Here is a 25,319-nt window from a genome sequence, read left to right on the forward strand (position 1 = left end):
TCTTATTTTTAGGGTGGGAGCACTATTTTTAAATTTTTACACCCTTTTTACATCCAAAAAGTAGAAGCCTCAGAGTTTTCAGTTTTTTAATTAACATATACTGAGTAGAAGTCACTAATTCACATGAAGATTGGGATGACACTAGTCACATAATTCTTTCCTGGAACCTCATTTTTTTCCCTTGCTTTCTGAACGATTTTGTCTTTTCAAATATAATCCTCCTGAAATCTGCTGTTAAGTTGACATACCTCAACGGCTGGTTTTTTAAAGCCAAAATTTCAATATTTTATGTATGATAGAGTTATTTTAACTATTTCTGTTTCCTTCAGTGTGGAATTTAAATTTAAGTTCTTATTTTAAATTAAATTGAGAAATTAATAAAAATTTAACATTATGCACACTTTGAGATTTTCCTTTCTTAAACACAAAATTAAAACTGCTATATCATTTGAGAAATTCACAAAAGAATAATCAATATGTTAAATTTTTAAAAGCTGGAAGATTATATTCAAAAGCATGTGGATAAGATCACTAGCAATTTAAATGTTATAATCATACACGGAATGGTAGAATTTTGGTTTTAAAAAATAGGAGAAATTAAAGGAGATTTTTAATACATGCATACCTCATTTTTTTTTCGTTTTTTAGTTTTATTAGGTAGGATCATTACAATTTGATTGCACATATACAATATATTGCATGTAAATACATATATAATATACTGCACATATTTTTAAATTTATGTATATGTACTGTTCATTGTTTCTAGGAAATACCTCATTTTATTGAACTTTACAGATACTGCATTTTTTACAAATGGAAGGTTTGTGGCAACTCTGAGTCTAGCAAGTCTTTCAGTGTTATGCAATTTTGGAACAGCATTTGCTCATTTTATGTCTCTGTGTTACATTTTGGTAATTATTGCAATACTTAAAATTTTTCCTTACTGTTGTATTTGCTGTGTTACTGTGATCAGTGATCTACTACTGTAATTGTTTGGTAGCGCCACCGACCATACTTGTTCATGACAGCATATTTAGTTGATAAATGTCTTGTGTTTTCTGTCTGCTCTGTTGATCAGTGGTTCCTTTGTTTCTCTTCTCCTTGGGCCTTCCTATTCCCTGAGACACAATAATTTTGAAATTAGGCCAATTAATAATCCTAGAATGGCCTCTTAAGTGTTCAGGTAAAAGAGTCACATGCCTCTCACTTTGAATCAAAAGCTAGAAATGATTAGGCTTAATGTGAAAGACATGTTTAAAGCCATGATAGGATGAAAGCTACCCCTCTTGCAACAGTTAGCCAGGTTGTGAATGCAAAGGAAAACTTCTTGAAGAAAATCTGAAGTGCTACTCCAGTGAACACATAACTAATAAGAAAGTGAAACAGCTGATATGGAGAAAGTTTGAGTGGTCTGAATAGAAGCTCAAACAAGGCACAGCATTCCCTTAAACCAAAGCTTGACCCAGAGCAAAGCCCTAAATCTTTTTAATTCTATGAAGGCCAAGAGAAGTGAGGAAGGTGCAGAGGAAAAGTCTGAAGATAGCAGAGGTTAGTTCATCAAGTTCAAGGAAAGAAGCCATCTTCATAACATAAAAGTGCAGAAAGCTGCAGCAAGTTATCCAGAAGATGTAGCTCAGATCATTAACAAAGGTGACTACACTAAACAACAGATTTTTAATGTAGATAAAAGAACCTTCTATTGGAAGAAGATGCCATCTAGGATTTTCATAGCTAGAGAGGAGAAGTCAATGCTTGGCTTCAAAGCTTCAAAGAACAGGCTGACTCTTGTTAGGGGCTAATGTAGCTGGTGACCTTAAATTGAAGCCAAGGCTCATGTACCATTTTGAAAATCCTAGGGCCTTTAAGAATTATGCTCTTATCTATTCTTCCTGTGCTCTATAAATGGAACAGCAAAGGCTGGATGATAGCACATCTGTTTAAAATATGATTTACTAAATACATTAAGGTCACTGTTAAGATCTACTACTAAGAAAAAAAGATTCCTTTCAAGGGGGAGGATATAGCTCAAATGGTAGACCACATGCTTAGCATACACAGGGTCCTGGGTTCAATCCCCAGTACCTCCTCTAAAAATAAACAAAATAAGTAAACCTAACTACCTTTCCCCCTAATAAAATAAAATAAATGAAGATTTTTTTTAAAAGATTCCTTTCAAAATATTACTGATCATTGACAATGCCCTGGTCACTCAAAAGTTCTAACAGAGTTGTACAAGGAGACTAATTTCATTTTACAGTCTGATAAAACAACATCTATTCTGCAGCCCATGGATCAAGAAATAATTTCAAATTTTAAGTCTTATTCTTTAAGAAATACATTTCATAAAGCTATAACTGCCATAGATGGTGGTTCGTCTGATAGGTCTGAGCTAAGTCAATTGAAAACCTTCTGGAAAGGATTCTCCATTCTAGACGCCATTAAGAATATTTGTGGTGCAGAGATCAAAACATCAACATGAACAGAAGTTTGGAAGAACTTGATTCCAGTCTTCATGGAAGGCTTTGAGGGTTCAAGGCTTCAGATGAGGAAGTAACTGCAGATGTGGTGGAATTAGCAGGAGAAATAGAGCTAGAAGTGGTGCCTGAAGATGTGACTGTATTTCTGCAATCTCATGATAACAGATGAGGAGTTGCTTCTTATGGATGAGTAGACAAAGTGGTTTCTGGAGATGGAATCTACTCCTGGTTAAGATGCTGTGACGATTGATAAAATGACAACAAAGGATTTAGAATATTACATAAACTCATTGATAAAACAGCAGCAGGGTTTGAAAGGATTGCCTCCCATTTTAAAAGAAGTTCTACTGTGGGTAAAACGCTAGCAAACAGCATTGCATGCTGCAGAGAAATTGTTCCTGAAAGGAAGAATCAGTTGGTGAGGCAGACTTCATTGTTGTCCTATTTTAAGAAATTGTCACTGTCACCCCAACCTTCAGCAATCACCACATTGGTCAGCAGCCATCAACATCAAGGCAAGACCCTCTACCAGCAAAAAGATGATTTGCTGAAGGCTCAGATGATGGTTAGCATTCTTTAACAATAAGGTATGTTTAAGGTATGTACGTTGTGTTTTTAGACATAATGCTATTGCACACCTAACAGACTACAGTATAGTGTAAATATAACTTTTATATTCACTGGGAAACACAAGTGTGACCTGCTTTATTGAGATATCAATTTATTGCAGTGGTCTGGAACCAAACCCGCAATATCTCCAAAGTATCTCTGTATGTACCAACTGCTATTTCAATAGTCTGTACGAAGTTTTAATATTCTCTAGCTAGTTTCATCAGTAACATACTAATCTTCCTTTAGTTCATTTTAAGAAAAGGACGTGTCACCAGTAATCAAAATTGAACATTTTTATAAAGCTGTTAAATCATTTCTGTTCAAGCTATCAAAACACTCTTGATAGAACTATAATTGGTAAATTCATCAAATTGGATATTCTACAAGTTGAACTTTTCTTTAATTCATTTTTTTTTTTGTGAATTGATTTGTGAACTATATGTTAGGAAAATTTCCAATTTTAGAATATTGAGTATTGACCAATTTACCTGCACACATTAAAGCTTCAAAATTGAAACAACTGAAGCATCCATCAATAAGGACACATTAACTACATTATGGTATACCCATAGAGCTGTGTCCAGAAGAGAATGGTGTCATTTCAACCATACTGACATGAACAAATCTTCAAAATAAGCATTCAACACTATATATAAAAATAGATTTTTAAAAATTTTTCCTGTAGAGCACAGGGCACTATACTCACTATCTCGTAATAACCTTTAATGAAAAAGTATATGAAAATGAATATATGCATGTATACACATGACTGGGACACTGTGCTGTGCACCAGAAACTGACACATTGTAACTGACTGCACTTCAATTAAAAACAAATAGATAAGAAGCAAAGCAAATTACCGCCATTAGAATAATTTAGTGATTCTGAAAGTGTGACCCACAGCCCAGTATCATCAGCATCTCCTGGCAACTTGTTAGAAAGGCAAATTCTCAAGTCTCAACTCTAACTTAGTGCATGAGAGACTCTGGGGAGTGGTGCGTTAAAGCAAGCTGTGTTTTAACAAGCCCTCCAGGTGACTGTGAAGCATGTTAAATTTAGAGCATTGCTGATATAATTAAAAGAGAAACAGTGCACATATGCATGCACACAGACCAACACAGAATGCATATGCTTTCCTCTAAATGCAGAGTGTCCCCTAGAAGCACACAGAAATCTGTAAGAGCTGTTCTTTCTAGGCAAGAGAACAGGCCAGAATGGAAACGAATTGAAGTTTACCATTGATACAGCCTTGTGCACACACAGAACTGGTTTAATGAGAGCAGCTTTGACAACAGTCTTTTTTTTTTTTAATCTTCAGGCTTAAAGCTGAAGAAATGTTCACAGCTATTATTCATGTAGGCACTTTTCTCTTTAAATTTCCATTGAAATGAAGAAAATTTAGAATTAAAGCAAAGGGAAGAGAAAGCATTTTAAAATATTTTCTGCCCCTTTCTTATAGTAAACATATTAAATTTGAGAAAAGGTAACAGGTTACAGTCAAGGTATATATTTCACTGTTAGGAAATTGAAGCAACTAAAGTAACTTTAGTTAGTAATTTAGCCATTATTAAGGTAACTTTAATTAATAGTCATGCTTTTATCTTTCTAAAGATTTTGCCACATGACATTTTTAGAAATGTCTACACAAGGTAGAAATTATTTGTAAAATATGGCAGAGTCGGTGTCCACAAACCACACTTTAAATGGAACACAGGTATCATGTATAATTCATCTCCTTCACATTGTAGTGAACTTGGCAGTAACCTCAGTTGAAGCTTACAGATACAGACTTATATTAAGTCTCTGAAGGCAAAAGTTTGCAGTTACTTTTTCCATTCTGTAAGGTTTTCTAAATTTGAAATATTCTAAAATGTTTGAAATATTATGTATCAGCATATCTTTAGACTTCTTTCTATTCCTAAAGCAACCCAGATTATTATCAACTAATTATTACCACCATTACAAGAAGCAAAAATATTTGGTATTTCTAAAGTTCAATATTATTTTCTTTTTGAGACTTTAATATGTCTTATTTTTTCAGACCACAAAGCAGGTAAATTGATATGTGAAGAAAGAACTGGAGAAAAAAAAAAAAAAAGAAAGTCCTTGTGATTATTGTCAGTAATAAATTCTACTTATAAAAGTCCAGTGGTTGTGATAAAAATATGTCCACAGTTTTTCAAATATTTTTCCCTTCAAGAGATGGAATTTAACTCTTTTCCCCTTGAGTGGACCATGGCAGAAGTGATGTATCATTTCTGATATTAGGTTATGAAAAGGCTGTAGCTTCCCTTTAAAGTATCAAAAAAAAAAAAAAACTCTCTCTTAGAAATTCAGCTGTGATGTATTGAGACCACTCAGGCAGTTTCAGAGAGCTCCACATGGTGAGGAACTGAGATTTCCAGCCAACAGCCAGCAAAGATCTAAAGGCTGCCAACAAGCAAGAGAGTGAGCCTGGAAGTAGAGCCCACTCACCCTCATCCCCAATCAAGCTTTCAGATGACAGCAGCCCTTTCCAATTGTTGGCTGTAACTTAAAAGGCAAAACCTGAGCCAGAACCTTCCAACTAAAGATAACTCTGACTTTAAAATTCCTGACTCACAAAAACTACTAGATAACAAATATTTGCTCTTTTAAGCTGCTGAATTTTGGAGTAATTGGTTATGCAGAGATAGATAATTAATGCATGCCCTAAATCATATTATGGGTTAAAGAGAGCAGACATCCCATTTGTATTTCCCCAACAGCCCTTGCTTTGTGGAATCACTCCCTTCCTGCCCTAAATAATCCTCCACAATTCATGACATTCCTGGTATGACTGACTTTTATTTCCTCCCTGGCAAGGAGACCCAGACCAGCCCAGCAAATCAGAGTATGCAATGCCTTGAGCACAGTGACTGCTTCAGAGTTGAAAGTTAAACTGGGCCAATCAGAATTCCCTCAAATAACATTACCAAAGTTACTGGGAAAAAGGTTCACCCTTCCTCTGAGTTCAGCATTTCAAGTTTCACATAAGATTAAAGCTGTCAGGTCATCTTTTCACTCCATAGAAAGAGGCTTTCTGAAAATTAAGCCAGCAGATACAAGAAAGCAAGCAAATATGAGGCAGAAAGAGAGTGTGTTTTCATCCTACCTTTAAACCTAAATATACTATTATCTACCTTTTACCTCCGACTTAGATGAGCTTTTTTCCAAATTTCAGCTATTTTAGGAAGTTGAGTTGGCTTTCTGTTTCTAAATGGGTCTGAATGAGTCAACTGAATGGGTTCTAATAAATCTGACAAATTTTATGAACTCAAAATACACCTAAGACTTTTGCTTCTGGCTATGGTGAAGTTAACAGGAACAAGTTTTACCATCACCATAAAGAACTTCAACAAAATATGTGAAACCACAGTTTTCAGACATTGGACAAAAGTCATCTCAGGGGAGTGATTCCTGAACAAAAGGAAATACATGATGTGAGGCCTAAAATTTCTCCAGCTTACTTGTCTGCAGAGTTCCTAGGTCTCAGCACAGAACAGTGGAAACCAAACAGACCCTGGGAGTCTTCCTGAATTGAAGAGACAGAGTTGAGAATTCAGGGAATCCAAAGAAGCTAGAGTTTCTAGGTCAGAGTAAGAAACAGGAGAGTGGTACAGAGAGAGAAGTCTGAAAACCTGCAAGGGATTTCTCTTGAGTCTTCCGCTGAGTGCTTTTAAGCACTTGCATGTGAGGTTTGGTGAAGCAATTCCAGAGATCACTGCAGGCTGTGAAAATTCATCCTCCTAACAGCTGGAGTGCAGAAATCTCTTAATGCGTGAGACAACAGGTTACGTATTCAGAAAGGGATTATCTCAATAGTGGAGCCAAATTAGCTCCAGGCTAAAGGCCACTATGCTGTTTTCAAGGAACTTAGATAAACCATAGAAAAAATTTCAAAAAAATATGCGAAAGAATACAAAAATCCGAGAACCAGACAACATAAAATTCACTAAATCACCCTGATAATTTCATTTAACATTGTACTGGCCATCCTAGGCAGTGCATTAAAGAAGGAAATAAAAAACACACAGATTGAAGAATAAAGAAAATTTGCACTTAACATGAACATATATGTAAAATATCTTAAGGAATTTCCGAAAATCTACTAGAACTAGTAACAAAGGTTAGCAAGGTTTGCAAAATGAGTATACACAAATCAATTACAGTTCTACAAACTGGTAACAAGCAATCAGAAATGTAAAATTTTAAACTATACCATTTATAATAGCATGAAATTTTTTTAATATCTAAGGATAAATTTGACAAACTATATGTAATACTTATACACTGAAAATTATAAAACATGGATGAGAGAAAATTTAGATGTAAAATGAAGAGGCATACCATTTTCAGGGGTCACACCAATTATTGTTATGATTTCATTCTTCCTAAATTGTTGTATAAATTTAATGCAATCTCAAACAAAATCCCAGTAGGTCTTTAATAGAAACAGACCATCTGACTCTTTTCTATGCAAATGCACAAGACCTCAGAAAGCCAAAATGATTTTTAAAAGCAAAGAACAAAGCTAGAGGATTTATGCTATCCAATTTTAAAATACATTACAAAACTGCATTAATCAAGAAAGTGTGATATTGACATAAAGATAGACATGTAATTCAATGCAACCAAATAGAGAGTCCAGAAATAGATTTACACACGTATGGTCAATGGATTTTAACAGAAGTGCCAAGGCCACTCAATGGGGAAATAATAATCCTTCCAACAAATTGTGCTAGAGCAATGGGATAACTTTATTTTAAAAAACAGAAGCCTTAATCATTCCCTGGACATCATATTTAAAAAAAAACTAATTATAGACTGAAATATCAGAGTTTAACCTATTACATTTCTAGGAGAACTCCTAGGGAAAAAGCCTTAGTAACCGTGGGTTGGCAACGATGCTTTAAATAGCATACAAAAAGACATTAACGAAAACAATCAATAAATTAGACTTAATTTAAATTTAAAAGGTTTATTCTTCATATGAGATTGTTAAGAAAATATAGGAGCAATCCACAGACTTGGAGACAATATTTGCAAAACACACATCCAGTAAAGGACTTGTATGTAGGACATGTAAGTTCTTACAATTCAATAAGGAGACTAGTAGTGAACAAGATAAGCAAAGGTTTGGACAGACACTTGACCAAAGATATACAGATATTTATTCACACATGATGAAATGCTCAGCTTCTTTATTCTTTAAAAGGAAAACAAATGAAACCACACTGAGATACCACTACGTACCCACTGGAAGGATTAAAATTAGAAAGACTGAGGATAGCAAGTGTCAGCAAGGACACGGAGAAACTGGGACTCTCATGCCTGCTTTGATAATGTAAAATGATTTAGCCACTCTGGAAAACTGTGCATATTTCCTTCAAAAAGTTAAACATCCTTCTACCATTTGATCCAGCCATTCTGCTCCTAGGTTTTTACACAAATGAATGAAAGCTTATGTTACACAAAGATTTGTACATAACTGATCTTAGAACTTTTATTTCTAATAGCCTCAAACCAGAAACAATTCAAAAGGCCACCAAAGAGAAATGAGCAGACAGATGAATGTATTCACGCCATGAAATATTGTTTGCCAATGAAAAGAAATAAACTATTGCTATGCACCACATCTGTGAATCTCAAAACAATTATGCTCAGTGAAAGAAGCCAAGGTAGAGGGCATACTGACTCCTTTGATATAAAACTCAAATAAAGTGCTAGCTAATCTATGTTGACAGAAAGCGGGCCAGGGGTTGCCTTAGGGTTAGTGGAGTGTTGGGGGAGGGGCATCACACAGGCACAAGGAAACCTTGAGAGGATGACAGATACATTCAATGTCTTAGTTATGATGATGGTTTCACAAGTGTCAAAATTCATCAAATTTTATACTTTTTGATGTGAACTGTTTATTGTATGTCAATTATCCCTCAACTAACCCATGAAAATGCCCTTTTTATTCCTGACTGAGACTGAAATGTTCTATCTATAAGAGTACATAAACTCATTTTACCAAGAACTAGTACAGGAAGTGGACAGCAGAATCTTAGTGACAGAAACACTCCTCCCGGCGCATTTCAACCTGCAGGGCACTTTTTACCCATGTGAAAACTTCAGACTATCATGATTAATGATTACATTCAGAGCTAAAAATGGCCTGCAGCTCTGAATTTTGTCTTATTGTTTGCATATTCCCATTTATCTTGGAACATTTGGCACAAATAATATATTCTTGGTAACTCCTTTTGTTGTCTATATAATTGAGAAGTAGCTGACTATTTGAAGCTAAGGATATTTTTCTTAACCCTCACACCTGATCGTTTTCACACAGTATATAGTTGACAGATCCTCTGTTGAAGTTATCGATAAATGTTCCTGACTCATAAATGGAGCTAAAATAGACTACAAGATGGTAACTTCCTCATCCCTCACCCACCTCACCCTCTTTCCGTGAAGCGAGAACTGTTCTGAAAAACAAAAAATCTCAAATGAGAAAGTAAACAAGCCTATCTCACCGAAGTATTCCCTAGATAAGGGTGGGGCTGAGTTTCTAAGAAGAGCACATGCACGCGCAAGCACACACACACACACACACAACTGTATCTTGGAAATAGCCAAAGGAGAGTGAAGTGGCCAAAATCAGTAAAATGAACAGGTAAAGAGTGGAATGAATTAGAGGACCATGAAACAAGTCAGAGGAATAAAATAACATATGAGGCATGGATGAAGTTCAAATAAAGAAAAGAGTACAGAACTTAAGAACAAGAGCTAAGTGTATGAATCCCACAATCATTTTTGTCACTAATATTTTCATCTTCATGGATATGTTGGCATTATGGCTTTTGAGATATGAAGAAATGTATGGTAGCCATTGAAAAGTAAGTTTTAAAATATCCAGATATTTTATATTACCTTATACAATTTTACACCAAAAAAGAAAAAAAAACTTCGGTTGCAATATATGTGTCTTGTAGACAAGGTTTAAGGCTGTGCTCGGTTAAGGCCAAGAATCACACAGTAATTGTAATGTGTATGAACCCAATTTCAGCCAACATCATACTGCTCTTCTCTGCCAACAGTCCCCTAAAGTGACAAAGAGATGGAAGAAATGGCTCACTGAGAAGCAGGCAGGTTATGTGACAAGAACAGAATGCTGACTAACAACAGCAATGCTTCCTAATCTAAAGAAAAAATAACCATGTATCTATTCCTAATTCCCCATGTTCATTCCTGACTGACTAAAATGAGCATTTAGTGTATGAACTTTTTTTTACTCTAAGAATTTTTTTATTGACATCTAGCTGATTTACAATGTTGTGTAAATTTCTGGTTTAGAGGAAAGTGATTAAGATAGATAGATAGATAGATACACACACACACACACACACACACATTTTTTTAGATTCTTTTCCATTATATGTTCTTATAAGATATTGAATATAGTTACTTGTGCTGTACAATAGGTCCTTGTTGTTTACCTATTTTATATACAGTAGTGTATATATGTTAATCCCACACTCCTAATTTATCCCTCCCCCCCAACCCCTTTCTCTTTTGGTAACTATATGTTATTTTCTATGTCTGTGAGTCTATTTTTGATTTGTAAATAAGTTCATTTGTATCATTTTTTTTTAGATTCCACATATAAGTGATATCACACAATACTTGTCTTTATCTGACTTACTTCACTTAATATGATAATCTCTAGGTCCAGCCATGTTGCTACAAATAGCATTATTTTTATGGCTAAGTAATATTCCATTGTATGTATGTACCATATATTCTTTTTTAATTGAAATATAGTCAGTTACAATGCATCGATTTCTGGTGTACAGCATAATGTACACCAGATGCATATACATACATATATACCACAATTTCTTTATCCAGTCATCTGTCAATGGACATTTAGGTTGCTTCCATGTCTTGGCTACTGTAAATAGTGCTGCTATGAACATTGGGGTGCATGTATCTTTTTGAGTTAGAGTTTTCTCTGCATATATGCCCAGGAGTAGGATTGCTGGATCATACGGTAAGTCTACTTTTAGTTTTTTAAGGAACCTCCCTACTGTCCTCCATAGTGGCTGCATGAAACTACATTCCCACCAACAGTGTAGGAGGGTTCCCTTTTCTCCACAGCCTCTCCAGCATTTATCGTTTGTGGCCATTTTAATATTGGCCATTCTGACTGGTGTGAGGTGATACCTCACTGTAGTTTGATTTGCATTTCTCTAATAATTTGTGATGTTGAGATCACTTTTAGGCCTACCGATGACTAGACTCAAGCCAGATCTGCTTAGCTGAAACACAGTTTTCAGAATAAGGAGCAATTCCTTGGCTTGGTAGATCTGATCTCTCTTGAGAAAGGGAGAAAGATTGTTAATGAGTGTCCCTGCCTTGAACTCAAAGTCCTCCTGCAAAATTCAGGGGAAGCTCTGAATCTCCTCTGGTTTCACAGATCAACAACTGAGGTCTTTAATAAGCTATATTGTGCCACACCTGCCTGTGTTCTTTCTGACTCATCTTAGTGAGACTGTGAGTCAAAGCAACTAAAATCTTCTTAGATGCAATAACAAGGGCTTAAATATGGCACCAGTATTATGTCTTCCCAAAGGATAGCCTCAGGCCACACACTTCCTGCAGTGGATAGGTAATTAAAAGTAATAGGTAATTAAAAGTAACTCTAACCCTAGAATTAGAACTTACAAAAATAAAACAAATTTGTGGAGAAATCTGGTATTCCTTTGCCCTGGCCTTACTTTATCCCTGTCCTCAATACCACGAAGGTATAGGACAATGCCTGAAGTCATACTGTTTCCCTGTGACATAGGATACAAACACATGGGCACGCACATGAATACGTCATTGTTCAAAAGCCAGGGATGCAATTATGATGCTTTCCTGCTTTCCCACTTCAAAGAGATGCTTTCTGTACCTCATCGTGCTTTGCTGTGGGATATCTGAACAGCATTTACTAGTAGGCAGAGAGCTCAGATTGGCCCGTGTGGCTGTGGAGGGCTTTCCCAACAGCCTTGACAGATGCCATGTTGTAGAGAAAAAGATGGTGGAGACCCAGACACAGGGTGTGTGTGTGGTGGGGGGGGGACAGACTGAAATTTGTGACTCTTATCCATAAAGAAGAGAGAGAAGGGATGTAAGAGAGACCAGGGAGGTGTGGGGGAGCCTGCCTTTAATTGAGAGTGACCCTCACAATAAGGCAGGAGAGCTTAGAAGTAAGAAGTACACACACAGGATTCTGTGATCTTCGGGAACATTTGTCATCTTATGTGTCTTTTATATGCAAACATACCAGAATTTCTGGAGTAGTAAAAATGATCTCCCAATCTCATCCAATACATTACATAACCCTTGCTCAAGCCAACCACTTATAAGTGTTTATGTCTTTGTTATTGATAACTTCCTTTCTCTTTTCACATCTTTGGCCCTTCATCCTTTCTGAACACAGTCATTAGCATTTATTTTATTTTTACCCCTAACTCTAAGCCAAAGTATTTTCTAGTAAGAGTTCTCTCTTTCCTACCAGATTATAAGCTCTCTGATAGCAGCAAACCCACCCCGCTTGTGTATTTAAGCATACTTAATACAGTGCCTTGCGTATTAGTTGAACACATCAAATAACTTATTTTTTTGAAATCCATACATAACATGCAACCCAGAGGCCATCTGGCCTCCTCTGTTGCATGGAAGTAGAAGTTCAAGCATCCTTCAACCTGATCAAAGCACAGCTTCACTGACTCCTCAGAAACTTCTAGCACAACAAGCACACACAGTTGTGGAATTTCAGCCCTTCACTGAAGATTGAAAAAATGCAGGAGAGCAAAAGAGACAGCATCACACCCATGATGGCTAATTTTATGTGTCAACTTAATTGGGCCACAGGGCGCCCAAGTGTTGGTTAAACATTGTCCACGTACGTCTGTGAGGGGGTCTGGATGAGATGAACGTTTGACTTGTAGACTGAGGACAGCAGATTGTCCTCCGGCATGAAGATGGGCCTCATCCAATCTGTTCAAGAACTTACTGAATCGAAAGCTGAAAAGAAGATTTCTTTCTCACTGCCTGACTGTCTTCAAGCTGGGACGTTGGTCTCTTCCTGACTTTGGACTCAGACTCAGACTGAAGTTTATACCATTGGCTCTTCTGGTTCTCAGGCCCTGAGAGTTGGATGGACACTCCACCATCAGCTCCCTGGGTCTCCAGCTTGCCTACTGCAGCTTGGACTTCTCAGCCTACACGGTCCCATGAGCCAATTCCTCACAGTAAATCTCTCTTTCCTGCCTCCACTACAAGAGGCCATCAGGGGCGGCGGACACGGACTTTGGCTCTGGATTACCTGGATACTCACCTGACTCCACCGCCTGTACGAGCAACCCTGGGTAAGTGACTTAACCTGCCAATTTCCTCATCAGGAAAATGGGAATATTAATTGTACTTCCCTCACAGAGTCAGTGTGAGTATTAAGTGAATTAAAAGTGCCTAGCACTAAACTACTATATATAAAATAGATAAACAACAAGGACCTACTCTATAGCACAGGGAACTATATTTGATGGCTTGTAATAACCTATAATGAAAAAGAGTATGTATATATACATATAACTGAATCAGTATGCTATGCACTAGAAATTAACACAACATTGTAAATCAACTGTACTTCAATTTTTTAAAAGGTGCTTAACTCTTAGGAAGCACCCATATGAGTATAAACTAATATGCATATATAGCCAAACTAAAAATCACTTTTAAAGAGGCTATAATAATATTACCTTTACCACTACTATTCCTTTAAAAATCCAAATTTTAGGGAAAAAAATGTTATTTACCTTTTTTCTCTCCTTTTCTTGAGCTATGTAAAGCATTTTCTTTCTAAAACACTTTCTCCATCCATTTGTTTTCTCTAACAGGCACTTGCCCCTGACTTACCCTAAGCTGCTCACTGGCTGGGAAGAAATCTTTCCATCTATTATGAATAATTTTCCTTTTAATAAAAAGAAGTTATAAAAATTTGCTTCATTTTCTTTTCCAATTTACTGCTTAAAAGAAAATAAATTGCCAGCCTCATAAGATGCCTTTTTAAAGACAAAAGTTTATTTTCACAAGAAAGAAAGTTATACATTAAACACACCATGCACTCAAATCATTCACTGAAAGGATAAAATCACTCACCAAAAATAACTCATATCTAGTATCTTGATTACCAATATCTCATGTTATATTTTTAAGTCTACCTTTAATAAAAGCTTTAGTCACATGAATTTTAGGAAAAAAGAATTTTATTCTAAGCTCCTACTTAACTCTCTGTTTTGGTCCAAATGATTTGTGTAATATTTTTGCCTCTGTTCTTTGCTATACATGCCCCCTTTAAAAGTCCCTCTGTCACCTCTCTACTAATGAAATGCTCTTTTAGGCATTAACCAATGGCCTTGCAGCTAGAACCCAAGCTGTTTTCTCCATTTTTATTTATGTTGTTTACTGGGGTCCCCTTTATCTCATCTCATGACAGCTCCTAGCCCTCCGCCACCATTACCAAAGCTTCCATTCTAGCCCTTAACCCATTTCTTTGTGTCTGCTTCTTCAGGAAGATAACACATTATCAACACTTTAACATCACCCCATGCTGACTGACCCTCAGCTCCACATACCACCAGGGCCATTTCTTCACTTGAATATCAATCACCATCTCAAATCCCAAATGTCCGAGCTCAGTGAGGTCCCTCACCCAAAGCACACCCCTCTCCTCTCCCCTCCTCCCACTGGTACCATCTTTCTTTGACCTGATCTTCAAATCTAAGAAAACCATCATTATCGTCAAAGCAAAAATTGCACTAGACAAAATTAAACAAGCAAGGAAGACTTTATAGGAAATAGAGGTCAGAAGTCAGTCTGAACTTGACTCTGCTGAATCCAAGAGTGAGAGGATTTTTAAGCCCTGGAGTGAGCTTGTAGAAAAGTATGTTACTGGAGGGCATTAGGAAGAAATTATAGGTCAGATTTATCTTCCAACTGACTTGATTCCAAAGCAAATTAAACCTCTCATCTCTATGTAATTTGGAACAAAGTCCCCACCCAAGTCAGGTACCAACCCTCCCATAGAGACCAGGAGACAGGGCTGCTGGTAACATTTCAGAGTCTTTGAGAAAGCATTCCTGGGTTGTAAAACTGACAAGAGGCTATTGAAAAGATTGATATCTCAAGGGAGCAGAGAAAGAATTTACAGTTATAAGTTTTCTAAAGTAAATGCTCTAAGGAATGGGAGGTGGGGGACCTAGAGTCAGGAAGAAGCCTGTCCAAAGTTCAGTCACAATAAGGGTGACAGTAAGACCCTCTCGGTCACTGTCATCATCCACCAACAGTTATAGAGAGCTTGTCATGAACGTGGTCCTTGGTCAAGACATTTAGGTGGATGATCTCTACATTTTCCATCCATCACCTGTATCACATCGCTTGTCACATATTACCCTATCAACTCCAGAGCTGGAAAAGAACTTAGGTAACTAGATAAGCTGTTATACCCCTACCATTGCAAGTACCTTAAGAATAAACTTTTGGGATTATTAACTACCCAGCAATAGTTTAATTGTTTGAAAGAATTAAGTGTGAGCTACAGAGACCGAGAGCATGTAAAACGTAATCCCTCCCATAAGCGCTTTCCGCCCTTGCAGCTGCTTATCTCGCCTGAGTCAGACAGCCTCAGAATGTAGCAGAACTGTCCCTAGAGCTCCTTCGTGTGCTTGTGCAGACGGTGTTCCCAAATATCAGACCATTTGGTGGAAAATTAACTATCTCCAATTGTGGAGCATTCTTGAAAGCTGATCTTCATCAGTTAACGTCGGGATGAGGGGTAGAGGATGAAAAGCAGGAATTAAATGGGTAGGAGTTTTGACCCGGGCTGATGTGTCTGATAAATTGGAGCTCCTCTAGGAAAAATAAGCTCTGAGAGAGAAAATGAGTTTATTCCTTAAGGAAGGAAATAATCAAGAATGAGCATCATGCTGTGTTCAGGATACTGGACACCCCTAGGGAATGCTTTGTCTAAGGGCTGGTCGTGAGAAGCAGTAGGCGCTTTCCTGCTGACCAGAGAGGGAGAAGAATGGCAGGGGTTAGTGGTCCAGGGGTGCTGAGCAGCGGGGCAGGCTGTCGTCTGCAGTGGATGAAAGCGGGTGGCCCAGAGCAAGTCAGCAGCAGCAGTGAACGGTCCTGGAAGTCCGCAGCCCAGCAGAGCGAGCAGCCGTGTGGGCAGGGGTCGGCAGGCTGCCGCGTGGAGGCGGTCAGCGCAGAAGGAGACCTCGGAGACCAGCAGGGGCAGCCCAGCAGATGGAAGGCGGCCCTGCAGATTCCGGTTCCGAAACAAATGTGAGACTCTTCCTTCCTTCCGGGGGCCCCACCTCCCGCAGGAAAATGAAGTTACCGAGATCCTCAGTTGATGGAACACAGACACCATTTGACAACACAGAAGAGGATGTATTTTTAGCATTTAGGGAGGCAGATTTCCTGGGAGGAAAAGACTGATTTCCTTCTCTTTCAAGAAAATGGAGCACAGGCCATCAAGTTTTGAATATTACTGTACATGAGACACCTTTTTACTAGCTAGAAATTGAATCCAAGGATGTGAAATTTCGAGCCTAAATTATCAGCAGAATTGCTGCAGTTTTCAATTAAGAGACCTCAGCGTACCTCCGGGCATGAGTTGTTCTCTAGCTACGGAAGTACTTCATCTTTCCTTCTCTGTCTCTCTGTTTTTGTCAAGGACAGTCACACACAGACGCAGCCACAGGTTTCCACGCATGGTCCATTTTACCCCTATGGAAATATAAGAATCCATTTCAGCATTTCAAATGAAAAAACACTGGATATGAAAATATTTGGAGCTAGAAGAGTGTGCTTTTTAGAACTCCGGGTTCAAATGATGACAAGGACAGAAAACTTATGCAAGTTTTTTTTAAATATACTCCTGTACGTGTGTTTTCTTATTTTTCAATTTGGCATTGTCTTCGGCTTTTTGGAGTGGAAGAGAATTACCTGGACTTAAATTTGAGAGAAAGAGAGAGGATTTTGGTTGCCAGGGGAGGATGTGGTTAAATTTTAGTATTATTTCATTATTTGTTGATTCGATTTTTTTCTTCTACTTGTTGCTGGGATTCCAAAAGTAACTCAGAATCCTTGGGTGCTGTTAAGAAAAGAGGATATCTTTATCACAACCCACATAACCAGAGCAATAGGAATCTGAGAAAACAAAGGAAGGAGAAGGCCTTGGAAATTCAAACTTTTTTTCACATGTTGGGGAGACATGGTTCTCTGAAAGCCACAGTTTCAGAGAAGAGAACACAGGACCAAAAGAAGCACACGGAGAAAGCCAAGTGTCCAAGACTAAGACAGCAGGCAGTCCGTCCCTGGAGTCCTGGCCAGTGCCCCTGAGGTAGCTCATGGCAGATGACAGTCAGAAGCGTTGTGCTAAAGTCCCCAAACAACGTTTTACTAGTGTTCGCATCAATGAAAATGCACAGCCTTCAACAATCAGAACTCAAGTATCTCTTTAGCTCCATCTCCTAGTTTTTACCAAACCCTCAACTCTAGCCCAGATTTTTCTCTGCTAACCCCTAACCCTGTTCAGTTCTGTCTCCATCTCTTGTTCAGGACTTACTGGCCTGAAATGCCTGCCATTTTTTCATCTAAATCCCACCCATTTTCAAGGCTCCAGGGAAAGCCCTCCTCTACCACAGAGCCTGAAAAGATTCCCTCCTTCCCAAAATTCCTGAAAATTTTGTTAGTGATCTTACAAAAATGCCTTTCTTATTGTCTTGCGTTGTTAGTTTAATAGTCATATCTAACCCTTTAGAGCTGTTTACTGTGTCTTGTCACAAAATATAACCTCCCCCTGTAAAGAGTTGATCACAAGCAAGCTCCCTGGGGTCAGAAGCCCTGTTTTGCCCTTCATGCCTACCGTTCGTGTTTAGTCTTTTGATACATTGAGAATATGTCCGGTGATTTGTCACCTTCTTGGAGTGGCGAGTGTTCGTAAGAAACCCTGGGAATCCATTCCTCCCTCAAACTCGACACCTGCTTCATTTAGGCAGATAAAGATCAATCCGATTTTTAAGGATTTCTCAAAAGTGAATTTCCAAAGCCTCTTCTGATCTTTGCCACTCTTTTGGAAATTACCTCCGCTGTTGGTCTGACTTCACACCACAGTTCCCAGCATATCCAGACCAAGTTTTCCCAAATTCCCCCAGCTCAGTGGTTCTCAAATGGGAGCGAGGGAGCAATTTTGCACCCCCAGGAGTCATTTGGCAATGTCTGGGAACATTTTCGGTTTTCACAACTCGGGATGAGCTATATACATTCAGTAGGTAAAGAACAGAAGAGCTGCTGGAAGTCCTACAATGGCAAGTCCCCCTACAGCCAAGAGGGACCCATCTGGAGAGGTCAGCAGTACCAAGGGCGAAAACCTCTGTTCTCACTGAAGATTTCTCCTCCTCTTATTTTAATATTAATATTATTACTTATTAATAATAAAATAAATACTATTTTAAAATATACAATGCTCTACCCTGTTCTTACTAGAAGCCTTTTTAGTATGATAAAGTTACTTTAATGGGACTATTTCTCCCAGCAACAGATGCTTATAGGCAAGAGCACTTTGATGCTTAAGGTATTTTGTCTCTCCCTTCCTTATGGGAACTACTAATCTTTACTTTGCAATTTGAAGAACTTGATGAGAAGGACTCACGCATTTATCTTCTTTCGATGCTCTGGCTCTTGGTACTTAGCACCAGCCTTATGCTTCCCTCTAGTACCAGAGACTGCCAGCAGACCCCAGGACAAAAAAGGCAGATCCTCAGAATAGTAATGCCTAACCTTTATTAAATGCTTGCTCTCCTCCAGATACCCTTTGTGTTTAACAAGGATTATGCCAATTGATCTTCCAACAACCCTGTGTGACAGGCACTCTTATTTCACAGATGGGAAAACCAAGATGTAAGATACGTTTTTTTATTCAAAGTCAAACAGTTAACAAATTCAATATTCAAGATTCAAAAACAAGCGTTCTGCCTCCAATGACCGTCTTCTCAACCAGTGAACTGTACCATTTACACTCTGCTGTATTTGACTGTATTCCTCAAGTATGGACCTCAGAACTTTTCGTAACAAGGTTAGGAAAAGTATACTTTCAAACAGAAGCAAACAAATGCAAGAAAGCAGGTTATTTTCCCAATGCATTAACCAGATGAACAATGTCAAAAATAAAACTTATTTCTAAGAAGCTTCATTTGCCTTCCATTTTCCAGAAATTATGCAAATCTCTTCTTCTATAAAGATGAATAAGACCCAGTCCCCGACCTCAAAGAATTTGTGGTGTATTAGAAGAGAACCCACCCTTTGAGGCTAGCATCCCACAAGACCTGTGAACAAAGGGTTGTGGAGAATAGAACAGAAACAGAGAAAGGCTCAGCCTGGAAGGTAACACTGCAAGCAGCTGTTGATGGAGACATAGACAACATGGAGGTGATGTCAGCCAAGTGGAAAAACAGAAGGACAGACCTACGGATGCTTCTGTTCTCCGTGGAACTAGAAATATGTAACTCACCTGGCTAAGTAAAAAGTTCAGTGTAAATCAATAGTGAAATAAAAAATTTGAAAAGAAAGAAGAGTCAAAGGATAATGCACTGTGTTTGTGAAGCTGACTGTAATCCTCAGGGCAATGGATTGGGGATTCTTGAGCAGGAGAGTGTCCTGGTCAGATCCGCCCTTGTGAAAGGTCAGCTGGGCTCCAGAGTGGAATATGTATTCAAGAAGGACAAGCTCAAAGGAAGGCAAACCAGATAGGCATTTACTGAAGCAATCCCCACGAGAAACAGTAAGTGCCTGAACAAAGACTGTGGCCGTGGAGGTAACAGGAAGTTCTCTGCCAATAAACAGGTGTTCCTTACCTGAGTTATTTCCTAAAATTTACAACCCAATACACATCACCATCAGAACAAAGCCCTTAAGCACCATCGTAAATATATTGCTCTTCAACCGAACATCCAGCGCTCCTGTGATCGCTCTTGAATTTCATGGCAAAAACATCTAGACCTTGCTCTCTAACAGCCCGAGTCCAACCAGCATTCCATGACAGCAGGTAAGATTCTCATCCGTCAAAGAATAATGAGAGATGGACAACAAATCCTAAATCCCCCACATACGGTAGGCTTTCGATAACATTAAACAGATAATTCAAGAACTTCTTCCTGGAAGTTCTCGATAACGTGCGATCGAAACCCTTCATAGTGTAGTTAGAGTTCATTTGGCCTCGTTTTGTGTTATTTCCTCATATTTGAGAAGTCACACATGTGTTTATCTACCTGGATTTTAGCTTTTGAGGGACAATTTATTTTTAACCCCAAAGTAAGAATTTTCACTTCTGAAAGCTTAAGCCTTAAAAAAGAAACTGATTTCTTTCAGAGCCTAATAATGCTAAATGTGCTCAGATATAGCTGACAGAAGTAAGTGTGGAAATGCAGGAACTACTTAAACTGGATACGGAAACAGAGCATTATTTCTGCCTCCAGTAGCCTAAAATAGCTGAAAGAATCTGGTAAAGCAATTGCCTCCCTTCCCCAGGTCTTAGTTGTACATATAATTTTCCTAGAAGGGCCATTTACAGCCCTCTGGGTGAACTTGGGATCCGCTGCTGCTGTTCACCGGCACCCTGTCCTTCTTCTACCTTTGTTACTAAACCCAGGTTCACCTGCCTAATGCTTGAAAGCCAATACTCAAGAAGCAAGTGTTGCTTGGAAAGGAAAGATTGCTTTATTCAGGAAGCTGGCAACCTGGGGAGAAGGTGGACCTGTGTCCGAGAGCCAGCTCTGAAGATTCTTCTCAACCATGGAAGTTTTTAAAGGGAGAAAGGGACTCGTTGCAGTTAGTCATTTGGGGAGGGGTCAGAGTCTGGTATCTTCCACTGTGTTCAGAGTTTTTTTCTGATTGGAGTTGGTGAGGTCACAGGGTCATGCTCCAAGAAACTTGTGCTCAGCCTGAAGTCACCATCCTCTACCTCGGTGGGAGCCTTAGTTCCTGCAGAATATGCACAGGTATTGTCCTGTGTATTTCTTGAGGAGGAACCAGGACTCTGCTTTATCACTGAACTACTGTTTCTTGACTGCTCCTCTCTTGTCTCTGCCTTCCCTCCCTTCCCTGATTAGCATCTGTTTGATTCTGCCCTTGGAACTCAGGGAAGGTCAAGGAGGCTGCATGAAGCCTATTTCCTACAAACAGGAAATGGGAGACATGGAAAGGACTCATACCCGGGAGGGCCCCTCAGGGTCCTGCTTGGTTTTACCTTACTGCTTCTCCCCTTTAGGAAGATGCTTGTTTCATCGCTGTCCCTCTTTCCCTACTTGCCCTCATTGAGGGAAGATTCTTTAGTGGCCTTTTTCATAACTGCATTTCCAGTGCAGCCAAGCATAGTGCTTGACACATAGGAAGTACTCAATAAATATTCAATGTACATTCAATACGTGGCATAATCTGCTCATTCATCCATCCAAGCTATTCAAAAGAGACTTGAGGTGGAAAAATAAATATGAATCATGGTCAATGGGGAATGAGGCTGTGTTCTAAGTTGGGAGAAAGATTCTTTCTGTATATGGTTTTACCATTGTTTGGATTTTTATGTCATTTGCAGGTTTTCTTTTTTTTTTTCATAATGTAAAGCCTTTTTTAATTAAAAATTCTAAAAGTTTTTCAACTCAATAATACATAGATTTCTTCCCTCTGTTTAACTGAACTCTGAGACAGAAAACGTAGCTGGAAAACAGAAAAAACATTTATTGACTCATAAATACTAAGAACCTCTTTATTCCCTAAGTATAATTAGACATAATTGTTAAGGAAAAAAAAAAAAGTTCTTCCTCGAAGATATTTGGGTTTGAGAACTATTACAGCAGTCATTTCAATTCTCCAGTGTTCCTGAAGTAGGCACTCATTTTGCATTAGGAAAAAGAATAGGTGGGGGAAAAGCATTAACTTAAATTGCACTACCTCATTGAAAATCCCTTTTAATGTATATTGCCTATAATAGTGATCAGAACTTCTCCACACACCATTAGCATCTGAGGACACTTTTTTCAATCCAGTCAAAAGTAACTAAATATCTCATCAGTATCTGATGATTGATTAAGGCTTTATTTGCTACTCTTTTTGTAACAAAATATAAATTTATAATTCTATCACTATAAATGTATCACTTCCCAGTTATGTCCCTTATTAAGAAACCATTCTATAAGAGTAGCAGTTTGGACCTGAAGTAACAGAAGATCTTTTAAAATTCCTTTTTAAATTAAATACATTGTATTATTTTACCTAACAAGAAATTGGAGGCAGCGTGTTTTTGAGGGTGGATGGTTCTGTTATTTTTTTTTTTTCATATTTCCCCTCTTGTCATGTCAAAGCCCCAAAATGATTTCAGAAGGTCTAGACATCATATCTCCAGTCAACAACCTTTGAAATCCAGAAAAGAGTAGTGCCTTTCCTTTGCTGAAATAACTTTCTAGGGTCAAGATGAAGCCACTCCCACCCAAGGTGCCACATCAGCAAAATGAAACTTAAATAATTTTTATGTCCCTGTAAATGCTCCACTTGATGAGAAGGGCAGCATATCCCATCAGCCAATGCACAAACACTAACCCTACTCTGGGCTGCATACTTATTTCCTCTTCTTTCTCACCCCAAACAAGGTCGACTGTGTGGCCCCAGCCAATCAGATATTTTCTATTTTTCTCTTCCTTGCCCTTTATCCTTCATTCTATAAAAGCTTCCTGCCTTCCACCCCATTTTGCAGTCCTCTGAATGGAGACTGCTCACTTCATGAAGTGTTGAGCAAAAGTTGTTTGTAGCCCCTAAAATGTCTTCTTTAACCATTTTTTAACACCTTGGACCTCCTTTCTTAACAGAGAGGGAAACTTCCACAGAGTTGGCCAGCAGCCCTCCCCAGCCATGCTCATTTCTGAGTTGTTGGCAAAGGGAATAGAACTACCAGGGTTGTTTTCTGCTAATCAGAATGACACGTGGTGCTGAAGAGCGACCACTCTCCTTCCCCAAGCAAATGGATGCCTGGCATCTGGAAAATGTCCAAGTTCTGTTTGCCAGGATGGGAGACAAGGGCAACTTGACAGTCACCCAAGTGAAATCAGTCCCATGAGTACTTTTCCTCTGATTTGCCCATTTTAAGAATAGAATCATGATTATAATTGTTGGTAGAGGCTCACTCTGATTAGGTAATTATCTTTAGTAAGAGCAAAAAGGAATTTTTTTGTTCATTGATGTATTCTATGCATTTCAAAATGAGCTAGTGGCTAGAATAACATGAATCATGGTCCTTGCCCTCATGGGGTTTCCACGGCCACAGGCAAGATGTTAGCTCCAAAGTGAAAACATAATCACAATTGGGATGAGCGTGATGATGAGGATGGAGCTATAAGTAGTAAGAAGATAATACGGGGAGGATGCTCTTCAGTTCAGAGATTCAGACTCCTCTGGGGAGCCGGAGATGAAAGGAAGTGGGTGGAGGACAGCATCCTGAGCAGAAGAAAAAGCATGTGAAGGTTTTGACACAGGACCGAGGCCGTCATGTGTGAGAAGGGACCCTTCTTCCTCTGATTCAAGAAGGCAGAAAGCAAGGATGGTTCCAGGTGCAGATAAGGTGCAACAGGTTGAGAGATCCCCCTTGAACAGGCTTGGGGAGGAAAACTTTTCCCTTCTTCCCATCTAGGTCCTCTGGCTGGTTTCTAATAATTAAATTGACATAAGACATATTAACAGGAGGAAAACAAATTTAATAATGTACATAGGGGACCCCCTCAGAGACCTGAGACTCAGTGGTAGTCAGCAACTGCAGCTTATATGCCATCCTGAGCTGAGGCAAGAAAGGGCAGGGGTCTGGGGCTTCAAAATGGAAGAAGAGAATTCTTAGGAAGATGAGAAGGGCAAAATTTGGTAAACATGCTTGTCTTGCCACACAGGTGAGTCTTTCTGGTATGAGAAGCTAACTCTGGTGATGGTTATCTTCCTGGTACTGGATTTCTATCTAAATTCTTTTAGGCAGTTAAGGGGGAAGTAAAAACTCTTCCTGAGTCTGCTGGGTCTTAATTGCCTTCAGCTCACAATAATCCACATGCCAATGTGGCATATTTTAGGGTGGTATATTCTGCTCTCCTTCAATAGGGCTTATCTCTTTAGTGAAATAAGACATTGGGCAATTTGCCTTAGAATACTGCCATTGACAGAAACCACGACAAATTCATTTTTTTAAGAGTTTGTTGTTTTTTTTTTTTTTTTTTTTTAGGCAGCGGAGGTAATTAGATTGATTTATTTATTTTTATTTAATTTTTTTTTAATGGAGGTACTGGGGATTGAACCCAGGACCTCACGCATGCTAAGCACACACGCACCACTGAGCTACACCCTTCCCCCTTGACAAACTCATTTTTAAAATAGAGGGAGGGGAAGATTTAAAATCTCCTTTATGGGAGGAAAAATATCCTTTCCTTTGTCTTTTTCAGTCCTCCACTGGGAATCCTGTAACCAAAGACGGATGAACAGCATCCAAATTTATTCCATATATGAGAAAAGAATACAAATTTCTTTAATGTAAGTTTTGCATGACATGAGAGTCCTCATAAGGAAATGAAGACCTGAAGAAATGGTTAAACATGAGTGATCTTATGCCAGGCGTGATAAAGCGTGGAGAGTCATGGAAAGACATGATAGGACGAAGGGGAGTTGTGTTAGTACCAACAGGCTCAAGGTCTGCTGCTTCAGATCCCTCGCTGAGTTCCTTCTCTTTGTCAGAGATAAGGATGCTTCTCTCCTCCAGGCATAGGAAGGGCACCTCTCACAGGAGTGTTTTATGACCTGCTTCAGCGAAAGGTCAGAAAGTCCTTCCTCCACCTGTCATTTCTCAAGTTCTTTCAGCTTGAAATATTCAATATGCCAAGTATGTATGTATCATACTTTGGGGCAATGTGCCCTGAACCCCGCCACTCCTGTGGTAGCCACAGGATGAGAAGTGACGTAGGAAAGCAGGGAGCCCTGAGGTCCTCCAGGACTAGAGCCAGAAACTTAAAAAGTGTCAAGGCTGTCTTGCGCTCGCCCACCCCTGGGCATCAGTTTCATCATCTCAGGCTCTTCCCTTGTGAAAGGTGA

This window comes from Camelus ferus, chromosome 2 (assembly GCF_009834535.1).
Source record: "Camelus ferus isolate YT-003-E chromosome 2, BCGSAC_Cfer_1.0, whole genome shotgun sequence".
NCBI lineage: Eukaryota > Metazoa > Chordata > Mammalia > Artiodactyla > Camelidae > Camelus > Camelus ferus.